Source organism: Lagopus muta, chromosome 10 (genome assembly GCF_023343835.1).
Source record: "Lagopus muta isolate bLagMut1 chromosome 10, bLagMut1 primary, whole genome shotgun sequence".
NCBI lineage: Eukaryota > Metazoa > Chordata > Aves > Galliformes > Phasianidae > Lagopus > Lagopus muta.
This window is the reverse complement of record NC_064442.1, coordinates 6192827-6220674: the sequence shown is the minus strand read 5'-3', so window position 1 is coordinate 6220674 and position 27848 is coordinate 6192827. Positions and strand designations below refer to the sequence as shown.

At 46.4% G+C, this 27848-nt stretch overlaps 1 protein-coding gene across 3 annotated transcripts in view; it reads left to right on the top strand.

Annotated features, from left to right (window-relative positions):
* The first annotated feature begins 14391 nt into the window (after positions 1–14391).
* The window catches only part of SV2B (synaptic vesicle glycoprotein 2B), a 49512-nt gene continuing 36055 nt past the window's right edge, over positions 14392–27848 (top strand). Inside the window, exon 1 of one of the 3 annotated variants that reach the window (XM_048956274.1) lies at positions 14392–14879. The gene's annotated coding sequence lies outside the window, so the exon portion shown is untranslated. Of the gene's footprint in view, positions 14880–18969; positions 19201–22699; positions 22947–27848 lie in introns of those variants that run through there. The other 2 variants (XM_048956273.1, XM_048956275.1) reach the window with 2 other exon arrangements.

Here is a 27848-nt window from a genome sequence, read left to right as displayed (position 1 = left end):
TATATCCTTGCATTAAGTACTAAATCAAACTTCTCGTACTGATTTTCATGAAGTTACTATTGTTGAATGAAAAAGAAGTACAAGAAGAGATTCCTTCCTCAGCAGGCAAACGGGGAGCAGATTTCCTTCCTCTAAGGGGGATCCCTTTCCTTGGATCTCTGTTTCATCAGAGGAACATCAGCCAGAGAACCCAAATCTCTGAACATAGAATTGTAGAATCATTATGGTGGTAAAGGCCACTAAGATCACCTAGTCCAACCATCAACCCAACCCCACCTTGCCCACCAGCCATGTTTCTCAGAGCCACATCCACCCTTTTCTTAAAAAACCTCCAGGGATGGTGACTCCAGCACCTCCCTGGGCAGCCTGTTCTTATACACCACCAGGCATCATCAACTTCAGGCATATTCACAAAACCCATGAAGCTGAACTGCTTAAAACATTGCCCCGCAAATCTCCATCATGAGCCACCCACCAGCTGTTTTGCCAACAGCAGTGCATTACAACACGTACCTGTGGCAGTTTGTGGTAGTTGGCTTCATGCACTAAGAACAAAGTAGACTCTCTTCAATGAAATTCCCAGTGCAGGGGAACCAGGAAATTCCCCTCCCCATAGCACGAAGCCCCTTTTGCTTGCACACCAGCTCTGTGCCCGCTGCCAGCCAGCCCAGCTCTGCAAGATGACATACACCCACCAGATGGTCCCAGCACTTCTGTACCACCAATGCTGATGTGCACAGCAATCAGCAAAAATCCACTGTGCTTTTCCTTGACTAAACACGCTTCCAAATCACAAAGAAATACAAAAGGCCATTGAACATCTCTCTGCTCAGCAGCACAAACAGTTGGTCTGTCGTCAAGCGCAGATCTCTTGTGGCAGCGGGTCAAAATAACTTCAGTTATCAAGCGGGGAAAACAAAGCTGCTTCACCATGCCATGTAAATGAATGTTTAAATAGAGCCTAGAAAATCAGAGATGCATTGCCACAAATCCTAATGGCAGGAGAGACAGTGGGGGTTTGGGCACTCACTGGGTGCACTCCTGTAACACTAGACTGCTTCTCAAGCACTTCTCAGCAGCCTGAAGAAGCCCATTACATTGGTGGTGTCAAGAATGGGGTATGGCATCTCTGGCATCTCCGGCTGGGCAAGTTGTGTTTTGTAATATACACTGATGTGCTTTTGTATGGAAGGGATCTATTTCACACTAAGCAGCCGTCACACGGTATTTTTGATCACCACCTGTAAGCAAATCCAAGCAAAGCTCATTCCAAGGTCAGCTGGGTATTTCTGAAGACTTATCTCCAGCCTTGCAGGCTGCAGAGTGGGCCACAGCATCAGCCATTGAAACCTCTGGTAGATCAAACAGAGACAGAGCTGAGCCATGCTGGCAAGAAATAGATTAGGATCAAACAGCCCCCACTGTCCCTGCACTGACAGGTGTCCTGGATGGCATTACAGTCTGCAGATTTCTCCAACTAATGAGGGCTTTGTCTTCACAACACGTGTATTAGTTTTTCCAGAAACACATTTCCCCCCTTCCCATGACTTTCCCACCTATCACCCCCTTCCCACTTCCTTCCTTCATGCTTTTCTCATGGTGCCTTAAGATGTATCTGCCCTGGGGAGCAAAGGGTCATGGCAGTGGCTCTTTTGGGTGAGCTGCCATCCCTGAGAATTTGTGGCTGATGAAGTGACCCTGTCACCTGCAACTTTCAGCAAATGCTGTTTCCCTTTTTTCACTCTACCCTTCCCCCACTGTCTGGCTGGGGTGGTCAAGAGCAGAAAGTAACTCATGTGCTTGCAGCAAGAGATCAGAAAGTTGAGAGTCTCCTCATTGAGGAAGACTGCTTGATAGGAGATTAAATGTCTCGTACCATAGAAGCCTTGACTATATAAAAAAGTCAATGCTGCACGCATAAACATAGCATTGGGTGACGTTTCTCTTGCGTAACGTACCCTTCAAAGTCCTTTGATTTGATTTTGAGTCTCTCTCTTTTATAGTCCGTTCCCAAATGTTGGCACTTGTTTTTCTCGTTTGTCACACAGCAAGAGCACTGATGCATGTATGTGTTCAGCCCCAAACCACATCTGAGGATTTAGTGTTAAGCAGAGAGAGAATCAAGCCAACATGCTCCTAACTCTTTGTTCTGCTGTGACAGGAAGAAAGGTGCACATCACAAACCAACCTGCAAAGCATTGGGCCTCTTGGTGCGGTGTTACCTTCCCTGTTTCTGATGGAAGATAGAGAAATGACACTTCTCACAAACTGGGAACACTGTTTATTTGATTGCCTTATGAAGAGCTCTTGAAAGCCTTGAAAGTACACAGACTAAAAGATCTTTGCTATTGTTTGGCTGATTTACACACAGATCCAAATATCAATAAAACCATTTGCAGTTCCTTTACATCTGTAGTTATTAAGACCACAGACACTCCTGCCAACTAAGGACCTGTTCTGAAAGTGAAACCCGGAGGCTCAGCTCTGTGTGCCAGCACTCAGTCACGTCAGGTAACTTCTGCAATGGCAGGAGATTCCTTTTTTGAGCACTTTTAAAATGAGAAAAGTAACTGAGTTATTCTCTCAAGTTTTGTGGCACCAGAAGAGTAAAGCAAATATTACAATTTGTGCAGAAACCTCGTGTTAAAAACAATTGTTTTGGGCCAGTAGTTTACAGCTGGGCATTTAAAGAACATACACATAAAAGACCAAGACATCTTACTGGGCATATGTAAGGCTATTTTGAAAGAATCTGTATTTTAAAACCGATTTTATAACTAAGAAGCCACAAACAGAACCTTCCTGCTTATTTGCTTGCCTATACGCATTGATTGTGCAGACAGCTGATGGAAGTTCAAACACTTCTTAATAGCTGATATCTACAGTCTTTGCACGGCAGCAATTTTTGTCATGTCCCATTACCTTCAGGTGAGCCATGGCAGCCCCCTCTATACACTCTGACATGGCTGTGGGACAGAATTTATTGTGTGTCTTAACGAGAGGAGAAGAGACAGCACCAGAAACTTAATGAGCCATGGAGTGTTTATACGTCTTTGTAACACAGTTTTGCTGTCCACTGTAGCAAAGAGCAGTGATAATTATTCTGAAAGTGAGAACGAAGGTGTAGACTAATCACCTTCCCCCATCTATACAGAGTGCTGGCTGGATCCAGAACTTTGCTGGGTGATGGCTTGTGTAATATGGCAGCCTCAAGTGTGTGCTGAAAGGCTGAGTGAGGAAGGGAGCTGTTGTGTTTGGCACAGGGAGGATGCACATAATGCATCTTTTTACTACAGCTTTGTAGGAGCACAGAAGCTAACATCTATTAGACCGTGTATCAGGCTTCCCCATAGCCTCACACTACTTCTGCTAGCAGAAGTTAGTTCCCCAGAGCCCATTTGTAGCGTTTCATCAGCTAGACTCAGTCTCTCAAGCAGTGTCTCAAAAAGTGAAATAGCCATTTTTAAAATATTTTTTTATTTTTTTTTCTCCCACGGATATTTCTGTGATCTAACACCTCACTGAGCTGTGTCTGGCTCTGCTGTCCAAACAACTTCTCCCCAAAAGCCAAGCAGCCATTTGCATGTAATCCATGCTTACCAGGTGAAGAGCAGCCCTTGAGTTTCTCGGCAGCCTTGCTGAGGCTCTCACTTGGTTCTGAGCTCCACTGGGTCACAGTAAAGCCATTACCTCCATGCATGTGCACACCACATGCCATCCCTGGGCAATTCCCATTGTAACTCAGCATCAGCTGCTTAATGGTGGAAACGGATATACAGCGAATTAAACAAATAGGGAAGAGGGAAGCACTATTTGTCCCCACTGCTGCCTGAAGCACTGGCTCCTAACATTTCCATACCAGGTCTTGCATCTGCTCGTAAGGAGCCTGAAGTCTTCTTCTTTCCCCATCAGGGAGGGCAGAAAGTACATAACCTTCAACTCAGGTTCTGGCCCCATATGTCCCACAGGGCTGATGGCAAAGCGGAGTGCTGCCAGCTGGCCTGAAGCCATGGCCATATACATGTCCAGCAGCTTCTCCATGTGGCAACGCTGCCCCACCAGTGCCTGGATCCCAGCTGCTCGGTGAGAAGCCATCTCCCACACACGTACACACCCTCTGATGACTGCATTTCCACTTGGAGAGCAAAAAGAGGCGTAACGTCGGCTGGAACAGGCTGAATGTGCTCAGCCACATTTCATCATGACCGAGACAGAGCGAGGCACAACATCTCCATCAGAGCACAGTGTGAGAGCACTCTGTTCCCCTGGTACTGGGAGTAATGAGCAGATAAAACACAGGCACAGGGAGTGAGTTTGTCTTCATAAATTTCAAAGGCAGACGTTGACAAAATGCCAGATTTCTGAAAAATTAACGTCCTCTTTCATCATACAATGAAAAAGGCCCTCTGTCTCTTAAAATAACGTTTCAAGCTATTCTAAAATACGCTTACAGTTATTTAAAGAAATTTAGTTATTTTTAAAAGAACTGTTGACTTTATTTCTGGTGCCCTGCTTATTTTTCCACAATGGCACCTTTTTGAAAAGCAGCAATTGGCGTTCATAGTCACCTCTCTGTTTGCTTCCTTAAAGTCGAGGCACAGTTCAGCTTGACTTTCATAGACCCAAGCCATTGAAAACATCAAAGGCACTCCACATCTTGCTGCACTGCTGGCTATGTACAAACAGGCCTGAAGAAATATTTTTACGGATTTCAACATGCAATCCATATTATATCTTTTTTTTTTTTTCTGTCAAGGCTGTGATAAGAGTCAGCCCAAATTGCCATCAGCTAGCTGGAAGGATGGGTGGCATGGGTCTATAGAGGGGACAAAGGCAAAGTGCTAGAGACAGGAGAGGTTACCATGTCTGAAAGACTCCAGAATATATACATATATATGTATAATCTCTATACCACACTATCTTAAAGATACCTGGGCTGGAGAACCAAAGCCTCCCGGGGGTCTGCATGTGTTAGCTCTCATTGCTGGTGGCAGCTGGGGGGTTTGGAGCTTGGAGGTGAGGAAATAAGTTGTGCAGCCACTAAAATCACCCTGTGCAGAGAACAGAAAGGGTTGCTGCAATCCGACCCTGTCTGCAGCACACCTGGGGGTGCTGGAGCCAAGATGTGACACCAGGAGAAGAGAGGAAAACCCACATTGGAGGAAAGAGTGCTTGACAGCAAAGATCGCGCCAGGGACATCAGCCCTGGAGTTATTTTCAAGCATACAGCAGTGGCCTCTACTGGTCCTCATTAGGACATCAGGTTGCTTTTTGCTGCTTCTCTTCCTGCCCTGCTGCTGCTGCTTCTTGCAACAATGCCCAGGTTTGCAGGCTCCTTTTCCCAAGGGAAAAGTGAGAGCTGTGGAAGTAGAAGTGTGTCTGCAGGAAGCAGGAAGCAGCATACCTAAACTAATGGGGCTATTTTGGCATGTACAAAAGGTGTGTGTAGAGAAATGTGATGAAATCTGGCCCAACTTCATGAAGTGAGCCTGACAAAGTGAGCACACTGGGGCTACAGCCTGGCATTTTGCAGCACCAACATCCCAGGGCCCCCGTTAACTGGCTCAGCTTCTTCCCTGTCCTCTCCATGGGATCCCCAAGGAACACCCCACTCTGCTCTGCAGTATGGATCACCAATGAAAAGCACTGAGAGGCTGGGAGCATCACCCAGCTTCCCACTCCCACTTAGGCTCCTTGGCTGCTTCCCTGCCACCCACAACTGCTGCTACCCTCTGGGAGCCTTCCAACAGCCACGACTCCTTTAAGACCCTGCCCACACTACTGCTGTATTTATGTATTTATGGCCACCAGGCCAGAGCAGCTGATACATCCCAAACGCAGCTAGTGCTATAGGCAGACGCACGGTCACGTGCTGAAAGCTGCCTACATCTGCTTCCCAGCTGCTCGTTCCCCGGGGCCATCCGAGAGGATATCGGGTAATGTGGCTAAAGGCTTGTGGGAGAGCTGTGGCGAGATTCCCCCCATATTAAGCAGCCTTTAATTTGGCCCTGGCTGGGAGGAAGTGACAAGGACAATGCAGAGATCAGACACACAAAATTTTTGTGCTCAGTGTGAATATTTTACATGCTCGTCAAGCTGTGCAGTGAACGATGCAGGGCCGTAGCCAGCTGTAATTTAACACAGTGGGATCAATCCAATATGAAGAGCAACAGACTGTATCTTTCCTCCATATGGACATCTAAACAAACGTTTTATTGATTTAAACATTTCTCATCATTTATGGGAACAATTTATCATCATGGTCCTTTAAAGAATCCCGTTTTCAAGGATCATACAAACCTTTTCAACCTTAAATGCTTAAAAATCGCATCTGCTTCATTATTGTTCTTAATTACTAGCTTTCAACTGAAATTGCTTTTAGCAACGTCTAGGACAAAAACGGAAACTTTTCTAGAGCGATATGCAAACAATACAGGAAGCAAAGCAGGTCATGCCCCGCAGCTGGGGCTGTGGGCACAGGGATGTCAGTTTGTCCTTCTGGCTGCTTGGTTGGACTCCAACACAAGGCTTCTTGGAGCAAGTGCTCCAAGATGAGAGATGCTCTTCTGTGTGCATGACCCCACCTCTTTTTTCCAAAACCCTGATAAACCAGGATTGTCTGTATGGTCTTACCTGGGACAGAGGCAGAGCTACCTGCTGAGCTTAATTCTTTTTCTGGGGAGTCCCAGTCTTCACATTTAGAATTTCGATGTTCACATGACACAAAAAGCACTTTGCCTCAGCTGTTGAACTCAGATGTTCTCCCTTTGCTGGTCTTTCTGATCCAGTCTGCCTAGGAGTCTATTTTCCCCTTGCAGCATCTTCTTTATTCTCTTTGCAGGTGTCGAACCTGTCCCACTTGTAAGCTTTTCTCCTTAAAACTGAGGGGTGAAACCACAAGTAGATTGAAAAGCTGAGACTCCTGCTTCATCAAGGGGGTGAAAAATCTGGCAAAACGCTTTTTTTTTTTTCCTGCCTCTGTCTGTCAGTGCAGTGATAGAATCATAAATCATGACTCCTTGGTGCTGGGTGGGATTTTGCGCTCTGACGAGTCCTGGTGAGAAGTTGCATTCCTTCAGATTGTTTGTTCCCTTGTTCATAAGCCAGCAAAACCCATGAAGCTGCAAAGGGTGTCTGCATGTGTGAGAGTCTGTGTGTGACTGCGTGTTTGTCTTGGGTCCCACACCCAGCACGGTCAGGTCAAAAGATATTAGATAAGTGACACTGTAGCTTGGATCACTGTACCTCCACTGTAATAACAGCAACATGAGGGAATGCTGCAACAGCTCAGCTGTCCATCCAAGAGTTTAAATACATTGTTGTGCATTGCTGTAAATCAGAGAAGGCTAAAGCCACATCAGGCTAGATGAGTGCAGCTCTTGCCTATCCCTGGCAATGTGTGTGTGACATTTCCATGGGGAAACATCCCCCTGCCAGGGACAGGCAGCATTGGCCTGTGGCTCAGCCCAAGCCTACTGAGCCAAAGGTTGTGTTTGAGCTGCTCCTTGGTACCCTTTCATATCTGACCATCAGACCAAGCAGACAAAGGTTAAAAGGATGCTCTGAGTGTTCTGCTAAGAGCCAAGTCCAAATTGGAAATCAAGATAGCTCCATGCAAAGCTGTGAAATAGCCATGTTTTTAAGTCAAACACTGTATCGTGTGGGATGGGGAGCACAGCTTTAGCTCTTCAAGCTCTGTGGATCTAAATGCTCAGGAAGGAGCTGAGCACATCCTCCTGCTGCACTAGAGGGAGCTGCCTCGATGTCTGTGGTTATCCCTGTGCATAGCTGGACACAGCCAGCAGCAAGGCTCAGTGGTTTTGGAGTGGCAGGTGAGGTAGTGCAGACACAGCTGATGGAGCTCATTCCAAAGTGACATCATTTAGCAACAATTCCTAAGAAATAGGTCCTGACTAGTAGCAAGGAGTTGTGCCTGTAGGCAAACAGATGCTGGTTCGAGGCTGTTATCAGGTAAAGTGTGTGGGTGAAAAGCTCCACAGCTTGTCTGTTGCCATGAAAAGAGGCAAACAAAGCAGAGACAAGGCTGGACTACAAGTGGATGAGGCTGCTAGCTGTCTGGAACCACATGTCTGCTAGAGATGGTGATGAGATATTTCCTTCTGATGAGAATTGGGGATAGGCGACATGGAAGTATCTCAGCTGTTTGCATGGCAGGAGTTCCAAGGAGAGTGTGCATCGCCAGATCCAGAGGCCCAGCAATCCCAAAGGTAAGCAGTGCTGAGATGCTGGGTGAGAACAAGTTGGGTTTACTTGTGCTGCTGGAGGAATCATGCTGGAGCCTGCAGGTCAGTGCAGAGGTATGCAATGAACCCATCATTGCCACGTCAGCTAGAGATGCCTGTATCCTGACCTGAGAATTTATCAGAAGGCACCAGGGATCTATTAATGACCTGATATGTTGATATAACCACACATCAGGCTCTCACAAGGGAGTTTGGGGGTCAGAACTCTCTTTTTCTTTTTCTTCTTAAAAAAAGTAAAACAAAGAGATCGTATTTGCCATTTAGTCAGGGTTGATTGGTTTTTCCAGCTCTTCTGTGTCACTTTTGGGCATTCAGAGCATGGGGAGAAAAGAACTCAGGAAGAAGTTTTACATGTAGACACAACACATTGCAAGGACTGCCAGCACACTGCAAGGCAGTGATTTCAAGCAGTTGTGAATGGGGATCCTGTCCTTTCCCCTCCCCTTTCCTGTTTTGTGCATAGAAGTGCTATGCTTGCAGAGGAATACAGCAGCTGATTGTTTGCAGCACTGGGAAATAGTGTGAGCTGAGAGTAAAATGTCTAGGCAGCAAGCATCTGGGCAGATGCACACATATGGTGTAGGGGGATGATTAAGGGAGTGGGGTGCATTTTGCACATGGTCTGCTTCCCAGTCTGTTAGAGACTAGGCAGAGGTGAGGCTGCAAAATGCTGGAAAGAAGGCCAGGAATTGAATCTGCATTGCCCTGGCAATCCCACAGCACCCATTTCCCCCATTCAGTCTCCAAAACTTTAGGATATCTGGCTGCTTTCAAGTCTGGCAAGGACAAAAGAGGCTTGGATCCCTCCCTGGCTCAGTTGCATGCATGCATGCACATGAAAATCATGTTCCTTTGAATGTCTTCTGGAACCATAATAAAGAAAACTCACTTCATGGAAGAAAGACCTGGATGAGCTTATCTGTGTGAAGATGGAGAAGCAATGCTCCACCAGGAGATGAAGTGGGCAGCATAATACCATCATCAGGGAGGATATCAGGGATTACAGTGTCTCCAGATGAAATCTGCTTATGCCACATGTGCTTGGTCATGCCATGGAGGACTTCAGACTGCATTCATAAAAGCTGTAGCATCTAGGTTAATATGCTCATGGTCTATACACAGGAGAAAGGAAAGAGAAGGCATCAGCTGGGAATCATATATGCGTTCACCAAATGAAGCTTCAACCTTCACAGTGATCAACTGCATCTTATTTACAGTGCTGAGTAACTCTGGTTCAGCTGGTTGTTTTGTGGCACTTCTCAGTATGCTGCACATCCCATGGTGAAAGGGTAGATCCCTAAAAATACACAGCCTTAGTGATGTGTTTGACACAGCACTGACGTTATCAGATATCCTACAAAGAAAAGGACATGGACAGAGACTGCTACTGTATTAGGCTTCTGCACATCACTTAACAGTACAAGGAGTACTGTTCAGCATGAAAACTTTGCTGTTATTCTATGGTGGTGCTCCACAGCTATGTTTAGAAGAGTCACGTACATGATGTCGGGCATCTACTTGGTCTCCTTTAGGACTCTTACAGCTGGCCATGCCCTGATCTTACACTGAGAGCAGCAAACCAACAGATGCCCCAGAAGCTCAGAGCAGGGCTGGGCCCTTTCTCTAACATTTCAGATCGCGCGATACAGAAGGCACAGCCTGGAAATCACATGAGAGGCAGCCCTCTTGTGGGGTACTCAGCTAGTCCTGCTTCCAGCTGGACAAGACAAAAGCATCTTTATTAGCACTGAGCAAGCCTGTGTGCCCATCCCTACTGTGAGGATCAAACCCCGTGTGTCTTGGCAGTGCTGTTTGTGGTCACACACTGACCCGCCAGGCTGACACTGCAGTTCCACTTGTAGCTCAGAAGGATAGAAACATGAGTCACGGAACTTGCAAACTGTTTTCTTCATTAGCTTCAATAAAGAACAAAACCAAAAGTTTGTGGGTTTCCTTTGCAACCCACCCTAGGGGGCTGGGTGAAAGGGAGGAGTCTATCTCGGCTAATGCAATTCTCATTGCGAGGCACATGTGCACACGCAACTGGCATCCAGCTGGCTCCAGAGGGAAGAACACGGGTTGGGGAACGAGCAGCTGTGGGGTTTGAGAGCAAATATCAGAGCGGCTGCCCGAGGGACTCCCAGGTGGCAGGCAGGAATATGGATGGCTCCTCATTACGCTTGTAAATATACAGCAATAGCTAGCCGCTGTGGGCGCTTGTGATCAGCCAGACCCTGCCGCCATGTTGCAGCCAGCAGGCCGCCTGAGCCCGCCGCGCCGCGCTGCTGCTGCCCCCTGCTGGCTCGCGGCGCTCGGTGCCGCTGCCCTCGCCCCCTGCCTGCTGCTTCTCCCGCGTATTTTCTCCACCTCTCACCAAGGGAGGCCCCTCTGCTTCCCTCAAGGACATTCCGCAGAAGGCGTACCTTCAGGAAGAAAAAAAATAATTAAAAAAAAAAAAAAGAAAAATATGAAACACGAACCCCCACCTTTGTCTCTCCCTTTCTAGCGTTGCAGCTCCATATAAAATGTCTTTGTAATATAATACAGCACATTTTCTTACGCCTCTAGCTGCCCACATAAAACGCAGTGCTCCTGAAAGTCACCCAGATGAAAAGTGCGCTGTGCGGTGGAAACACAGGCAGGCCTTGGAGTGTAGTGTTATGGGCAATTAAAGCTGATTAATAGCCACAGCTGCAGGGCTGGGGGAGCGGGATGGAACTGCCTCTGACCACCAGCTCTATGGCAATGGGGACAGGGAGAGTGGATTGGGGACAATTTTTGTCTAATGTAACACAGAGATGTGTGTGCGTCTTCGCCTGCACTTTCAAGCATGCTCTGTCTCTGATTTCTGCCCTGCTCCCATGTGAATAGCCGTGGATTTGCAGGGGATGCATGCAGGTTTTAGGCTATTAAATTTTCTCCCTCATTTCTCACCAAATTAATACCTACAAACACATACAGAGCAGGCTGTAATGTTAAGGTGTTGATAAAAGCTGAAGTGCACCACTGTAATAGTTCCTATCTTAACATTACACGCAGTCCATAAAAAGCACAATCTCTTGACTGCTGGGCTGCCATACAGCACAACAACATCTCTTCTGTTTCCCAGTTTCCACTCTGTGAATTTCCACCAATAATGGTTAATTCAATTCCCAGCAGCTTCCAATCTCCTGACTCAGCCCTCTCTGGATAGCAGTCGGGCATGAACATAACAAAGGATGTTAAATATTAATGCCAAGGTTTTGTCACCGGTTGTGCTATTAACATGTAGGGAACCATTCATCCTTTCCACATAAATAAGCTCTGCCTAGTGCGTTAGTGCTCTGCAAAGTCATTGCTGACCTGATAATGCATCCTTCCTCAAAAGAAATAAAAACAAAGGAAGAAAAAGCAGTTTGAACTGCTTTTTGGTGGTTCGCTGCAGTTTTACTCGGGCTTTTAAATCTCAACTAACAGAACCATTAGCCAAAATAAGAAAAAGGGGTAATGTTTAAGGTGGTCCTGATAAGGATGCAGTGGAGCAGAGCCTCATATGTGACAGTGACAGTGCTACACTTCAGTGGGTCTGACGCTGTCAGCACAGGTCCTACCATGCTCATTAGCTCAGCCTTTGCACCAACACCTGCCACTGCACCCACGTCTTCCACTCAGGCCTGTCTTATGGAGAGGTTTCTGCTGGATCAGAGTAATGCAGGCTCTCTCGCGCCTCCATGCTCAGCCATTTGCAGCCAACGATGCTGCAGGTGGGAGCCTTTTGGCATTGCATCCCACTGGCCTGTCTCCGTATTACAAGTAGTTTTCTGCTAGGCTCTTACTATTATGCTCATTTGTTATTTTTTGTAGCATGGCTCAGCCTCTCCAGCTCGTATTCCTGGATCAGTTAATTTGCTATTGCCACAATGGCTGTGCTTTTTCCCATGCCAACATCATTGGAGATGTGTCAGTTTTAGATAGCAGGGAACCCCTTAGTTTTGAAATATGTCAGAGGGTACAAACAGAGGGTGGCATTTTGCAGCTTGTGCTTGTGTTTCACCAATCCATGGAGAGAATGAAGCACTGCTGGAACCTTCTGCCCCTCTGAACCCAGCCATTCATCTCTACTTCTAACAGTAGTATCAGCAGACTGGCATTGTGAGGCAGCAAGACTCATACTTCAGGTGTCACCAGTGTTGTTCTGTTGTCTGACCAGCTCTAAACAATGCGCCCCATTCAACAGGTACACAGCCTTCTGACTTTGCTTTAGTTTCCCTCGTAAGCCTTCTCAGTGGCATTTGAGAAGCTGCTAAAGAGTGGCACTCTGATTTCACGTTTTCACAGCACAGCCATGGTTAATGGAGGGAGGCACAGAGGTGCAGAGGTAATTATAAGCACTGATGGTCACAGAGATAAGAATCATCTCTCAGGTTTATCGTCCCCTTTCCTATTGGTCCTGCAATGGCATTTAATATGATCTTACTCAAGCTAGATCTATCCTGCATAGAAAACAGAACGTAATGCAGATGTAAATAATGCAGATGTGGATGTAGGAGCTCTGCTAGGAGTTCAGAACAGCCCAGCAGAGCCAGCAGGGTGCTGGTTTGGCCATCCTACTGTGTTCCTCCCTCTCCTGTGATGTCACCTGTAAGTGCAAAGCAGCATAAGGCAAAGCAGCCTTCCTCCGTTGCAGCTGCAATGGGCTTCAGAGAGTGCCTCTGGGGCTTCCCTGAAGTTCCCTCTGGTGGAATGTAATCATGGAAGGAGCACGAGGTGCAGTGGGTCTGACACAAAATGCTGTGATTTGAAAAATTTAAAGAATTAATGAGCTGAAGGTCTGGCAGGAAGAGTGATATGTATGCAAAGTGATTCTCAGCGACACTGTGATGGATTGGCTTGCTTTTTAGTTTTGCCATAGCCTTGATATTTGGCCTACAGCATCCAGGAGAGATGATAATAATTTGACTTCTGAAGTGCTCCCACATCAAAGCAATCAGTGCACTGTACCAAATGCAAAATGCAATTAAACTAATGTGTCGCACTAGGGAGAATAAAGCTGAGCCTCAGATTTTATTTTTTAAATGAGTGGGTGTGAAAATAACCACATTAATCATCTACTGAAGTTTTCATATGGAAGTGATGCCACCAGCACAGTCACAGGAGTTGCACCAGCAAACAATGTGATGAAGAGAGGTTTTCAGGCCCACAGCAGAATTCTGTTAACAATTGCAAACACATCTGAGTTGGAGATTCACACCAGGTGAACTGAGGTGGGTAAACGGGCTACAAAATACAGGACAAAGGGACTTTGGGAGCATCCAAATGATGACTCCTAGTGTCTGACAGGTGGGTAAACTGAGGCACAGGTAAAGCTGTGGCTTTATGGCTGACACCTGCTGACAGAGCTGGGAGGAGGGCTGGACTTGCAGTCATAATCTACCAGTGAGTCTTTATTACTATTTTCCATTACTCCAATTCCGTTGGAGTAATTTGGGCACCTCTGTGCACAGAGATGTTGCAGGGTGTGCTCCCATTACCAGCAGCACTGGCAATGCTTTCTTATTATCATTAATTCAATGGGCCCATGCAGAATACGCCACACTGCAGTCTGGTGCCTGGGAGCAGACTGTTGAGCAGTCCCCATCCTGACCTAAGCAAGCTGGGATTATAACTGCTATTGGAGTGAGCAAATGGTACAAAATCAGTGGGGAAATGCTGGGGCATCAGCTCAGTCTGAGCTCTGAGCTGCTGGGACTGGAGCACGCATAGCTGGAGCTAGTGCAGAGTTGTCTACCTGGGGAGCAGCCCTGCAGTGCAGCTAAGCTTGGTGTGCTTCATTCCCCAGTAAAACACCTCTTTGCATTTCCCACTTATCTCTTTTAATAACAGAAAGTAGTTTGGATTTTACAGCGGAGTAAGTTCCCCATGTAGTGTCTTGTAAGCACAAAATTGCATAGGCACTGGGATTTTTTCTGCTCTTGGTGTTCTGGCAATGGACTCTCAATTACAAACACGAGGGGTCTGTGAGCAGAACAGATTTATCCTGCAGTGGGGCTGTCCCTGAAATGTGGCACACAGAGCGTCATCTTCCACAGCCTCACGCTCTGCTCACTCCAGGGACGGGGTCTTGCACACAGCAGTGGAGTGAATAGAAGTGGAGAGAGTGCCAGAATGATATCCTGTCATGCTGGGATTCCCTTCTACTTCCAGCTAGAAGCATGCCTGCATGACAGCAATAGCAATAACAATGAATAATTTTTTAAAAAATCCATGTAATGCAGAACTCTGCTGGAGAGCTGTAACGTAAGGCAAGGGGCTGGATTTGATTAACGTGATGAAATTACACAAGCTTCTCCTCTCTCCCTTAGTGCCTGCTGAGCAGCATCTCTCTCTCTCCTCATCCCTCTGCTCTCTCTCTTCTTGCTCTGCAGCAGAGCTGGGGCGGGCAGTGCAGTGAGGTAGGGTAGGCAGCCCTCCACTTTCCTCTCTGCCCTGGGCTCCCAGGATCCCGGGATCCCCCCCTGGGCTGCATCATTGACATGCAGCACCCAGCAGGGCTGCATCACTGCTAGAGATGCTGGCACGGAGCCTCCCGCTGCGCTGCGCAGCAAACAGGATCGGCTGCAACTTGGGGTGCCCAAGGTAAGAGCAAAGTCTTCTCTCTCAGTTCTCAGGGGGGAAAGGAGTGAGAAGAGGCTGCCAGAAAGCCAACAGCTCCTGGGGGCTTGGTGCTGAGTGCTGGGGAGGCAGCGTAAGGGGCAGGGAAAAGCTCTCTCTAAAGATAATACAAAAGGTGCTGCTGAAAATGAGGATGCTCGAGGAGGCGGTTGGTGTCTGAGCTGTGATGAATCCATGGGAATCGTTGGGGGGCACCGTAGTGCAGTGAGATCTGGGGGGAAGCAGCAATTCCAACTTGCTCCGTCACTCTGTCCAGCTCCCTGTGCTCACTACGAGCTGCTGCCTTTTATCTTCTTATCTTGGGTTGAGGCGATTTTTAAAGAACTGCTCACATGTCCGTCTGCATGCCTGTGTGAATGCTGCACCCTGGGCTGGGTGCAAGTGTGCTGCACCCTGCACACACCAACCCCACACACACTGCTGCCCTCCCAGCTGCCAGCACACCTATGGCTCGTCCTCCCATTTTTTATCCTTCCCATCCTTCTAGGAGATCTTAAACACAGATAAAACTGAAACCTGCAGTTTGTCAGTTCTGTTAGGAAGGATGAAATGAAGGTAAAGAGAGAATGAAGCGTGGGGAGCTGGCAGGATTTGTACTCTGAGCAGGGCTGTCATGGGATGTGGGTTCTCCAGTGGGGAGTTCCTGTGCACGTGTGTATGCACCTGTCCTTTCCCTATGGCACATCCAGACCTACAGAGCTGTAAGGACTGATCTTCTTTTGCTCTGATAGAACAACTATTGTTCAAGGGAAATTTTACTCATGTATCTAGCTGCAATAATATAACTGAACCCACTGAAGTCCTATTAAAAATCATGGGTAGCAACTGGATTCAGAAGTAGTTCAGTTGTCATAGATCACCTTCTCTCAAGAAAAAAAAAATGGTAAAAGAGTAACAACCCAATGATTGTAATGTATAGGTGGGGAGGATTGCAGTGCTCAGGGAAACCTGTGCTGTGTTGAGATCAGACACTTTTAAACACAGCACCAGAGCTTAAAGGGCTTTCTTTCCATGGGCAGAAATTACAGCAAGTGCAGCACATCCTGAAAACTGCTGCCTCATGTCTGGTTCTCCAGCATTATCCTATGGGAGAAGAGAGAGGGGTTAATGCTTCAGAGAGAGGAAAAGGGTTAATGCTTTGCCTTATGTAGCCAGATGCTGGATGTACAGTAAAGCCTCTGTGTCCTCTTAGGGTGCAGTGTTGAGCCAGAAGTCTGACCCTGCAACAGAAAGAAGGGAGGGCATCCACGAGCTCCTGGTGGGCTCCCAGTGCCTCCTGTCTGCAGGGCCCTGCTGGAGAGCCATGCCCACTTGTGTCAAACGGAGTCACATTTGGTTTTCCTGATGTGATTTTGCAAAAGTGTAATGGGAAAACCATACAAGGGTATCAAAGCCAAGTAGAAAACATCCACCAATAGACAGCCTCTCCAGTTATCCTTGGAGTATCAATGTGATTTGCACCACTTATATTCTGGGACACTGAAAATCAAGAAACAGATTGCTGTTTCTTGAGGGAGCTGATTTGAAGGTACAAGCCCAGATTTCATGTATCCCTCTGCCAGGCACAGCTGAGTGCTATCTGAGAGGCAGCCAGGCAGCCTTGCCCATACAGATGATCTCTGTAAGCCTGGCTGCTTGTCTACAGGCAAGGTTTGGGCATCTGCTTTTAGAAGTACTTTCCAAGTGGATGTGAGAAATGTCATGGTAAGTCTAAAAACACTTGCCATGGTATTTGGTACAGGCAGTATGTGAGTTTAATTTCAAAACTGGGATTGATTCCCTGCAGGGAAAAATATAGGATGGTGAAGAAGTGGTTCTATCTTGCTCTTGGGACAGGCTGACCAGGGAGGTGGAGTCACAGTCCCTGGAGATGTCCAAAAACTGCAGAGATATGGCACTAAGGAACATGACTAGTGGGCATGGTGAGGGTGGGTGAGTGATTGGACTGGGTGATCTTCATGGTCTTTTCCAAACTTAATTATTCTATGATTCTATGATAACAATTTCTGAGTTGGGAGCACTGTCTTTGGTGCAATGAAATGCACCAAAATGGGAAGTGAAAAAGACAGAGAAGCCCCTGTGCTATCAGTGCTGGGGACTGTCATCTTTGCCCACACTTGGTGCTAGCTCTGGCTTCTCCTCCCACTCCTGGTCTGGTGGCCAAATCCTGGGGTGAGGAACGGTCTTACTGTGAAAGCTGGAGCCAACCTCCAAGGTCTTCTTTCTGCACTGTCAGCCTGGCAAATTAATTTTTCAGATCATGAGCTGAAACTCATGAAATTGTTCTTGTCTGAGAAGATTATGGAATTACTCCCATGCTAATCAATGCATTAATGTTACAGCAACTGAAAGTCCCATTAGGGCTTTGACAGCCAAATAAAAACACTGCGGTGGCTGTGCCAGACCTCACTCCATGTCTGCAGCAGGTGGGAAGAGGAGTATGGCTGAAGCTCCCCCCTTTATTCCTCCTTCTGTGGGGGCAATAGGGAGGGCACAACAATATCCAGTGCTTTTCCTACTCTGCAGCTCTCCGGCAAATATCCATTCCTGGGTCAGCTCTGCTGGTTGCAGCATCCTGCTGTGAGATCATCTAAGATTAGCACTACCCTTCTTTCTTCTTGAGGCATTGATGCCATACTGTGTAGTTTTGGACCATGACACATGTACCCAAATACACGGTAAAGCAGCGTAGCCAGGACCCCAACAACAGATCCCTGGGGCGAGATGGGGCAGAGCACAGGAGCTGCAAGGCGAAGGGAAGGCTGCTCTATATTTGGGTGTGGGATCTGCACAGAAGGACTAATCCTCTTTCCTTGAATTATCCATCCTGAGGATTAGAATGCGTTAAACCCCCTGGGCCTCCCCCGCTGGAAGGGGACAGGGTTGGGGGTGCAGGCAGGTTGCTGATGACTCACGGCTGCCGCAGCCCTGCTGTGCCCTCCTGGAGGTCACCGGGGGTCCAGACGCAGAGTGACACACGAGTGACGTGTGGCGAGAAAGGGAACGTGGTGGTGTCCCGATTAGGAGAGAACACAGAGCTTTATAAATCATTGCAGAGATGAGACAGTGTGGCAGAAGGTAGGAGGAAGGACGGGAGATCCAAAGCTGCGCTTTCCCAAACTGAAAGAGCCTCACCAGACTTTTCCAAGTTCTGTCTTTGTTAATCAGAAAAATGAATGCTTTTTGGGTTGCAGCCAATGCATCTGAGGTGCTTCCAACCTACCTTCTCTGTCTGGCTCTGGAAATGTGGTTCTGGGGACAAGTTCAGGTTCATCTGTTTGGAGTGCGAATGAATCACTGTCAGTACCCCATTAAAATGTTGAAGGGTGGCCAATAACACAGCTCAGGGACAGTGTGTAGGAGGAATAGAATGTGAGGAGGGTGGCACTCAGAATGGCACCAAAAACGAAACAGGGATCCACTGCTGGGCACTAGCTGGTCTGGAAGGTTGAGGTAGGTGGTACAAGTGATGATCTGAGTCTGGACTTGTCACGGGGCCATTGCTTTTCGTCAGTCTCTGGAAGCTGAAATCCATCTCAACAGTGCTATGGTCCTTTCCTGCATTTAAATCAGTTTACTCCATTCCCTGCAGTCCATCCTACATGACCCAAATCAGGGATTAGACGCAATTGTATTTTCCTCTTCCCAGAACTGAGGCAAATGGGAAGCCTCACCTTGATGTTCAGCATTCCCAGCATCTAGAGGCTGTCATTTAAATAACTTCAGAGCAGCTTCGTTTGAACGGGGCATAAATGACTGTGCTCCCACCTCCCATTTCAGAAGGGAAATACCTTTGACTGTGCATGAGGTAAGAACTAGAAATCATCAGGAAAAGCCTGGATAGAAGAGAGAAAGAGCAGAAAGGGGGAAGACCATGGGAAACCTCTGCCTTTAACGTGAGCTAGTGCCTTTCCTCCCTGCATCAAGCATCATCAATTTCCTGTTTAACTTAAAGTCAACACATCTGTCACGTTAGCATCTCCCGCTGCCTGGTTCCCCTGAGCCACCCCCTCCCATCTGCTCTGCCTCCAGCCTCCCCCTGCTCCTATTGCTTTGTGCCTGGGGTGTGCGTGCATGCGCCTATGTTTGCTGTTGCCTGATGGACTTTTCCACTGCTTCTGCTCCGGTACCTGGATGCAGGCGCAGTGGGATGATCGGCTTGGCTTGCAGAGCATTTACTTCTAATCTCCGGCAGAAAGGGGAGTCCCTTTCAGGAGCAGCTCTGCAGGCTTGAAAGAGGGGAAATGGCTGGTGAATGGCTGCAGTGAGATATTTCACAGTTCTGGTAAGAGATGATTTTCTCTTTGGTCCCTTTCTGGACAATCGGTCGGGAATTAGAAGTAGTAAGATTCAATGGGGTAAAAAAACAAAGGGAGAGGAGCTGAAAAAACAACAGAAAAGAAGAAAAAAAAATCAACAGTGAAGGCAGTTGTGTTTGTACTGAAGCTTTTCCAGGGGTCAGTGCCCATCAAAGCAATTTAATGACTATTAGTGAGAGGCTGGGAGGCGAGCAGATCAGACAATGCATGTGCCCAGGCAGTTGGAGCAGCTTTAACTCACATACCGTTTCATTGCCCGCTTGGAATCTTCATTTCTGTGCTATTTCCAGCTTGGTCGGGGTCACACTGTGAGCTGATGGTCTGACACCAGCGGTGCTCCCATGGGGTGATAATCCTGGATGAGCTGCTACCCAAATGCTGCTTCTCTGTCCTTTGCAGGAGTTCTGGAAGGTCATGAATTCGTGCCCCTAAGTTGATGCATAAAGCCTGTCATATTTTCTAGCTGATAAACTTTCTCCATTGCAAAGTCTGTGTTTTTCCTTGAAACCAGCCCCTTAGGCATTGAGAATAGCTGGTATCTTGGGAGCACAGATAAAGATGCTTGGAAGGAAGGGTCTGGCTGGACTATACTGTTATCTGATATCCTGAAGGAGAGGTCTGTGAGTCGGTTTAACTCTCATGACTTCCCCAGTGGGCTTTCTGCCCCTAATAGCAGAGCTCTGACACCAGGGATGAATTTAGGGACCTTGCCTCAAGAGGATCAGGGAATAAAAAACCTAAGAGCAGCCTTAGTAACCTGGTGGTATCGAATCCACAGAGCTGTACATAATGTTCCTCTGCTGAGAAGAAGAAAAAAAAAAAGAGGAAAGGAAAGGAAAATTAATAGAGTGACAAAGCTTTGGCTATTTTGCTGACAGTACACAGCTATGACCTTCTGGACAGACCTGTGTTCCAACCAAATGCTGGTGCTTTGATCCAGCACTTCCTAAGGTTATTTAGTGAGAGGAGGCTTTTGAAATCTTTTGGCTTCATGACAGCAATGCAAATTCTTTCTTGATTTATTTACGAGTGGAATAAATAAATAAACAAATAAATAACATTCCTGAAACACTCCTGGAGAAAATAGCGGGGGTGATTTGTTTATAAACATGTTCCTCTCCTGGAGTGTTCATAGAGAAACCTCCACCTGCAATAAACTCACACGTGTTGTGCTCCCTGATGGCAGGTACTTGGGGTGAGGACTCTGCTCCTTGTGCTCACTCGTGAGCAGCCTTGGAGTTTCAAGCACCAGTTTCATTATACTTAAAGCTCTTTGTCTTCTAAGCAGCAAGTTTTGGCTTTGATTTTTGTTTCTCGTGGGCTTCAGGGCGACAATATTATGTGCAAGATCTGTGTCTTGTGAACAGTGGGTGAAGTGCACGCAGGAACGGGGAGTGAGCTTTGCATGACTGAATCCCTGTCTTGTGTAAGGAGAGAGTGCAGGAACTGCCAAACATATTTTCTTTGGAGAGCTGGATGACTGCATATGGAGGGAAATCTTGAATAAAGCAGGGTTTGTTTCCCCTGAAGATCACAGAGTTTCTTTGCTATTTGTTGTGCATCTGTGCACCTGACATTTCCCCCACATTCAGCCCGAGCCGTTGGTCAGTGGTGACTGTGCTTTCCTGATCTCTGCTGCAGTGCTGCCTGGCAGGGTTAATTTCCCCTGCATGATTAATGGCTCTGTAACATTTATAAGGAGAAAATCCTCATACTCATCTGTGGTAATGTTGGTACATCTGCCGAGAGTCCAGGGCCAAATTAATATTGCCGTACACTAGATGTATAGATTTCTTTATCATCTCAAAGATATTTCCTGAGGGATGCTGATTTGATGTTGGGGAAGAGAAGGACAGACACTGAAGTCTTTGGCTGAGGACTTCTGCTTGAATTTCAGTATTTTCTCATGGATTTTGGGGCTACAGAGGCTAGATTTCTCCAGTGAAAAATCCACCTTGTAAAGGCAGCGAGTCGCATGAGATCCTAAATGAAGAATACCTGTATCATTCTTGTGAAGACACTTAACATCAATGTAATTATCTCTTCTGGACAAGGTAATCAAGGAGATGGAAGATGAAACCTTTCTTTGCCAGGGAAAATTCCACAGTACTTGACTGACATTGGATTCCAGTCACCTCGTGCTTGTCTGTCCAGATTTTTCTTACCACATCTGTTAAGTAATTGCCAGTTATTTGTGTTTAAAATGAGGGCATCCTCCTGCACAACCCATCTGCTCAGCATGTTTGTTCTTCCTGTGCAGTCACAACTTTGAGATCTCGTTTATGCCAATAGATGCATGCTGCTGTTTGGTGGTAGAAGAAAGCTGGGGAGCAAGGTGGCCTTGTGGATTTGTTTATCTGAGATGAATTAGAAGGAAGGACTGGGTCAAAAGAGGGTGTAGAACCCTTATAGAAGAGATTAGAGCCTGGGTAAAGGAGCCTGGAAGTTCAGGCCACTTGAAGGACAAATAGCTTTTTTCCTAGAACTGTCCTATAGATGCTTATGATCAGACTTAAGAGATTCCACCACGTCTAAGGTGACCCAGATCTCCTGTGCTTGTTCTGGAATGCCTTAATCCCAGAGAGAAAAAAGAAGTCAAGGCTTTTCTTCTTCGGAGGTGGATGAAATGTGAAAGTGTTTTAGAGTATTTGGATTTGCCACAGTGAAGCATAAGGGTTACTGGCTTTCAGAGTTGTTTGTTGCTCTTCTTGGTATTACAGACTGGGGATATGGCTGTAGGGATGGAGGGATAGCATAGATCTACAAAGCTGTGAGAGACATGGAGACAGAGTAGAGCTGCATACTGTCTCTTCTCATCCAAGACCCAGAGGACATCAGATCAAGACAACAGAAGCCAGATACAGGTCCAAGATACTTCTACCTGTCCTCTCAAAGGTGAGGCAATCTTGTCCCATAACCTAGAATACCATCTCCAAATAACAAGAACTCCTATGGCTGACGTGGCATACAGACCAGAACTGCCCTGTGTCCATTGCTTAAATCCATTTTTGAGAAATGCCTTCCTCTGTGTCTTGCCTTGAGGTTGTGGATGTCCTGCAGAAGACAGAGACCTGGAGAGCAGGCCTGATGCTGGATGAGCTCCTGCAGGAAATGCCGCAGGGCTGTGTGACAGCTGCTTCTGTGATTCAGTGCTTTGGTTAGACTCGATGTTTTGCTGTGATTCACAGCAGTTCTTGTGAAGTTCATCCACTCTCAGCTGGGTGATGGATGTGTTTGTTCAGGCTTTGGTTCCATCTGTGATGCCAGCACAGCTGTTGCCTCCTTAGCTTCATGTCCTCCTGAGCTGACTGTTAGCAAGAGTAGATGTCCTCAGGACAAGGCAGCCCCGGTGTCACCACTCAGCACCCCTGGAGGTTCACAAAAAAACCTCCTGGTGTGCTTTAGTTAGGAGAACTTGTGGATGAGCTGTTAAATGATTTATAGCAGACCCAGATTGAGAAATCCCAGTGGTTTCTTCTCCTGAAACGTCTGCTACTGGCTGCTAGCCAAGGTTTTCGGCATTTGGGAGGAGCTGAGGAGCCTTTCCTTTTGCGATAGCCCCAAATTGCAAACTTTGATGGAGGCCCAGAAGGAGCATGGAGCCTACTTCCAGTGCACGTGTGACAGATCCCACCATAACCACTGCCATCCACGAGCCCTTCTGGTGACTGTGGCAGTGCTCTGAGGTCGTGCCATCCTCTGGAAAATGGAGGTATGTTCTTAGATCTGGTGAATTAAAGCAGATAATTTGTAATTAATCTGGCATTTATTATTTATCGTTAATTACATCTGCTTTGGGCTCTTTTTTCCTTTTCTCTTAGATAAGGATAGTTAGGGTTGGCTATTAGGTTCTCTTTTATTATGCTAGCAGGAGATGATCTTTGCTGTAAGGAGCTCAAGCGCCATAAATCATCAGAGAAGGTTTTGTGCTGCAGAGCCAGCAGGTGCCAGGCAGCACGGGCATCCCCAGCCCTGCACTAAGATGTCAGGGACTTTAAGGGCAGTCTGAGAGACAGCAAGGAGCACAGCAGCTTGGGGAGGGTGCAGGACACTGATGTTCTCATAGGAAATGCTTACAGATTAGAAAAATCCTGCATTTGCCCCTCTGCCTGCTGCAAGTTCTGCAAAGTTTTGTCCATAGACAAGATTTACACAGAGAGAAGTGGGCGAGAGCTCAAGCCCTGCTGACTCATGAGTCCAGGCTGCTGAGCACAGCAATTTCCAATCCATAAGCAGGAAATAAAGCAAGATTTACACCTGGAAGGCAACGGAGAAGCTGAAAGAGAGGAATGAAATATAAGGTGCCCCAAAGAGATGCTGTGGCAAGGGCTCCTGTTTGGCTTTCTTGCAAAGGAGGAGGGAGGCAGCCAGGGCTGGTACCCGCTGTTTCAGGCCATGCTGCTGATTAAATATTGAAAGGGTTTTCTTGTTGCTTGAAAGCTTCTGTCTGGATGGAAATGAAGTTAACACGAGGACAAGTTAGTGCTGGCGCAATTAGTCTGTGCTTAAATAGGGCTGTCCTTACAGAGGCCAAAAATAGCTTTGTGGTTTTTAGCATAAAGGTGTTGTTAAAACGTTGCTTTGCGTTATCCTCTTTCTACTCTGATCTGTGGGGCAGCACAGGGGGGAGAGGGGATGCCATGGGCATTTTCCAGCTCTCAGCTGTGTATGGCCAGGAGCCTCCTGGGCTCTGAGGTTTGGTTCCTTGTTTTCTGCACCTGTACAATCAGTCATGTCTGCCACAACTCAACTAAATACTACTATAATTTGGTTGTAGCATCCTATGGTAAGGACCTCAGTAAAAATGCCTGTGAGAAGTCATATAAGCTAAGCTTTGCTTTCTTGCAGCCTAAGTGACATTGGACAGTATTTGCTTTAAGGTTTGCAAAATCCAGCAAGGAACATATTAGCTAATTTTTTAAGTGGAAAGGGAGAAAAGACAGATCACTTTTATCTTTCCTGTTCAGACTTAGGTCTGCAGCAGAATTTGCTGTTCATGACACATTTCCATTATTCTTTAGAACTAATTGAAAGTAATTGTGAAACTTGATTTCAAAAATTGCATTAAACAGTTCAGCTTGTGCTGGCCCTAAGTGGTTTTTAATGGCGTTATGTGATCATCGGTAATTGTACTTGATTAGAAGCACATATAACAGGGCTGATGGATGAATTCTCAGCAGTTACAACTGGATTCATGCACAGCCCTGAGATTCTGACCCATAAATATCTGAAACCAAATTAAAAATCCAGATTGGTGTTATTAAAATGGGATGTGTGTTCATGGAGAAAGTTATTGAATACAATTTTGGCATCTTTTCTGTTCTTTCGGAGTGTCTAGTGTCGCCTGTTCAGATTCAATTCTTTTTTCCTAATAGTAATAAAACAATTGTCTTCATACTCAGAAATATTCCAGCTGGAAAACTTCCAAAACAAAATATTTTCTATAGCATTTGAAAATCAAAATCCTGAAACTGATCTTTATTCCTACAAAACCAAGATCAACCATTCAATTAAAAACCATCCAGATTTTCCATTTCCAAACAGTGTGCTGTCAAATGCAGGAGCTGATAGCACTTTCTCCATTCCTAAGGAAGTTATTTAATTAACTGTTAATTTTTTTTTCTCATACCTGCTATGAAACAATGCCATGATTTTGGCAGGCTGACAGCACTTGAGACCAGACAGCTCAGCAGAAGAGTGTATGACACACAAGAAAGAAAACACTGCCTCCTACCTCTGTACTACACAGGTTTTCCCTCAAGTGGGAACTAATACAAGCTCCATCTACCCCAAAAAGCCACAGGAAAGCTCCCCAGGTTACAGTTCATCTCTTGACAGGTGTTTCATGGGGGCCTTGATCCCCCTGTGTGTCTGCCTTGCTTGGGATCAGGGTGGTTCCTTTTTTGATGCTCTCTCCAATTCCAGCAGGTCAGGAGCACAGAACAAGGAGCTTCTCACCCTGCCAGCTGGTGGGTGCCTGCCCATGGGGTGCAGAGAAGAATGGAATTGCTTCCCTGCTTGCCTCTGGCTGCTGAGTTAATTAGTGGCCAAATCTAGGATGCTGGGAAAAAGACATTACTAATTTGAGCATGAATACTGCTTGGAGCTGGGATGGCGTGGAATTAATTTTGCCCCCGTCATTAACAAACATCAGTTTCAAGATCTATTTCCAAATGAGCATCTGAGGAGGGGATGCCACATCTGCTTCTATTGTGAGACTCATCAAGGAGGGGAAACTTGCTTGCTCCAAGCAAGAGAGATCAGAGTAAGGCTCCTGAGGGATGCCTGGAGATAAGCAATGTCACTGCAGAAGTAGAGGCTCACTCTGACCACCCACATGTGCACATAAATGCAGAGATCTCTCAAGATCTCACATGCAAAGGACCCACAAAGCCTTAAGTACTCTCTCAGGAGAGACCACTCAGGCATGCACCAATTTGGAGCATCCCAATGAATATGCATGTCCCTGCAGCTGGAAAAGAGCTGTACACAAATGTTCGGAGCAGTAGTGACCATTTAGCCATGGACTTGGCTCCATGTTAGGATCAGCACCATTTTTTCCCTGCCTGTTCCAGGTAGACAGATGTTTTCTTCAGTGGTGTTCTGAAGGCTGTAAAGTGGTTGGATCAGGGTATCACTGCCTGCTTTTGTCACATGCTCTTTCTGAAGAATATTGGATATAACAGCCTCTGAGCAGGTGAAGGGTGAAAGGGGGAGTGAAAAGGGGTACAAGGGGTAAAACAGAGTTGCTTGTTCAGTTACAGAGCACAAAGGAAGGCTTTTCTCTCTTTTTTCTCCAGCAGTTGCTGAGTCAAATGTGCATATCGAAGTTTACTGAACGAGCCTTTTCTGCATCCTCTTATGCAAAATGTTTCTTGCTCAAAGATAGAGCCAATTATTGTGCATGCATTTACCCAGTTCTACAAGCCTGCCTGGCTTGTATCTATATTTCATGAGCCTCAGCTCTCCCCGAGGCTTGCCGCACTCTGCTCTGCCTGCAGTGAAGGGCTCCTGCGCTGCAAAAGCAACAATGACTCAAGCAAAATGCACAAACAGATGAAACTCTCTGTGTTTACCTCCCCTGGTGGCCTGGCCTTATCTCTTTTAATGCTGGGTGGCATTTGGATGCTTTTTCAGAGCCTGCCAGGCCAACCTGCCACTGGGCTGATGAAGAAAGCAAGCTGCTCTTCACGCTGTGTGCATCTTGCCCTTCAGCCCCACAAATATTGCAGTCAGGAAGCTTTGTCTGACCTCCAGCCCCAGGTTGAATTTCAGGCTTTCACATCTGCTGTAAATGTCCCAAAACATGGCCAAGTTGATTTCTCATTTGGTGCAACTGGGGACAGATCAGCAGGAACTCAGCACTCCAGCTTTGTCCTCTGGTTTGCTGTGCTTGAGAAGTTGATGTGGGGTTTTTTGACTCACTGATTTCTTTGAAGTTTGCTTCTTATTCCCAGTTCCTTATTTCCTGACCAGTTCACACTCTCCTTGTTCTTGAGCTCACATTGGATGAAGTAGCATTTTTTCTGTTCATTTTCTCTCCCCCTGCTCACTGTGCAGCCTGGTCCAGCTGGGTAGGGAAGACAGATCATTTGTACCATCCAGCGTTGCCAAATTCCTTCATGTAAAAGAGAAGCTCCCCATCCTTGGAGAGCACATTCCATCTCTCCACTCAACTTTCATCCAAACATTTTATTCACGAAGGGGAAAAAAAAAAGATCAATTCTGGACAAACTGGAAATGTTTGAGAAGCAACTGTTCCCTTCTACCCATTTTCCATTGAAAAAGACTGAACCAACTGCAATATTCTGAACCTCTGGCAAGAATGTGATAAACTTTGAAGAAAATATTGACTGATACGAAGAAAAAGGGTTTTTTTCCTTTTTTTTTCCCCATAGAAAACCAGACAATCTTCTAGCCCTTTCTCCCAGATTTATCTGTCTGAATAAAAGAAACAGACAAGCAAGGTGGACAAAATAGTTCAGACTCACAGAATCACAGAATCACAGAATCACCCGGGTTGGAAGGGACCTCAAGGATCATGTAGTTCCAACCCCCGACTCATTTTGTAATGGCCAAGTCTATTCCACTGGTTTCCAGCAGACTCCTTGTTTGCTGGGCATCCTTAGAATCACGTGAAAGAAAGGAGTGTCTGCAGAGCTGTATTCTTAGAAAGGATGCAGAAAATAAAGATAAGGCTATATTTCTTTCAGCAGGGTGTGGGCTTTCCTATGGTGCTCCCCTTTCTTTCTATTGAATTTACTTTAGGATTGAAATATCCTGAACCTAATTGTACCTATGTGATTTCTTTCTCTTGCCTTTATTGTAGAAAGAACAAATTACTCATCAGGGGCACATCTTCAGTCACTGATAATGCAGTGTGCTATCCTTCCAGTTGAGATCAAGCCAAAGCAATAATCACATTTATCTGTATGATGTGTATCTCTGAGATCTGCCATTCCCATTACTATGCGATCCAAACCCTGGTGATTTTATGACTGCTAATAAGCTCCATAATTAGGAATCTAATTAAATATCCTCTAATATTCCCCTTCTCTGTGTTGATCAGCTCAGGGGCTGCTTTGGATACTCCATCTCCCACTTCATGCAGCCT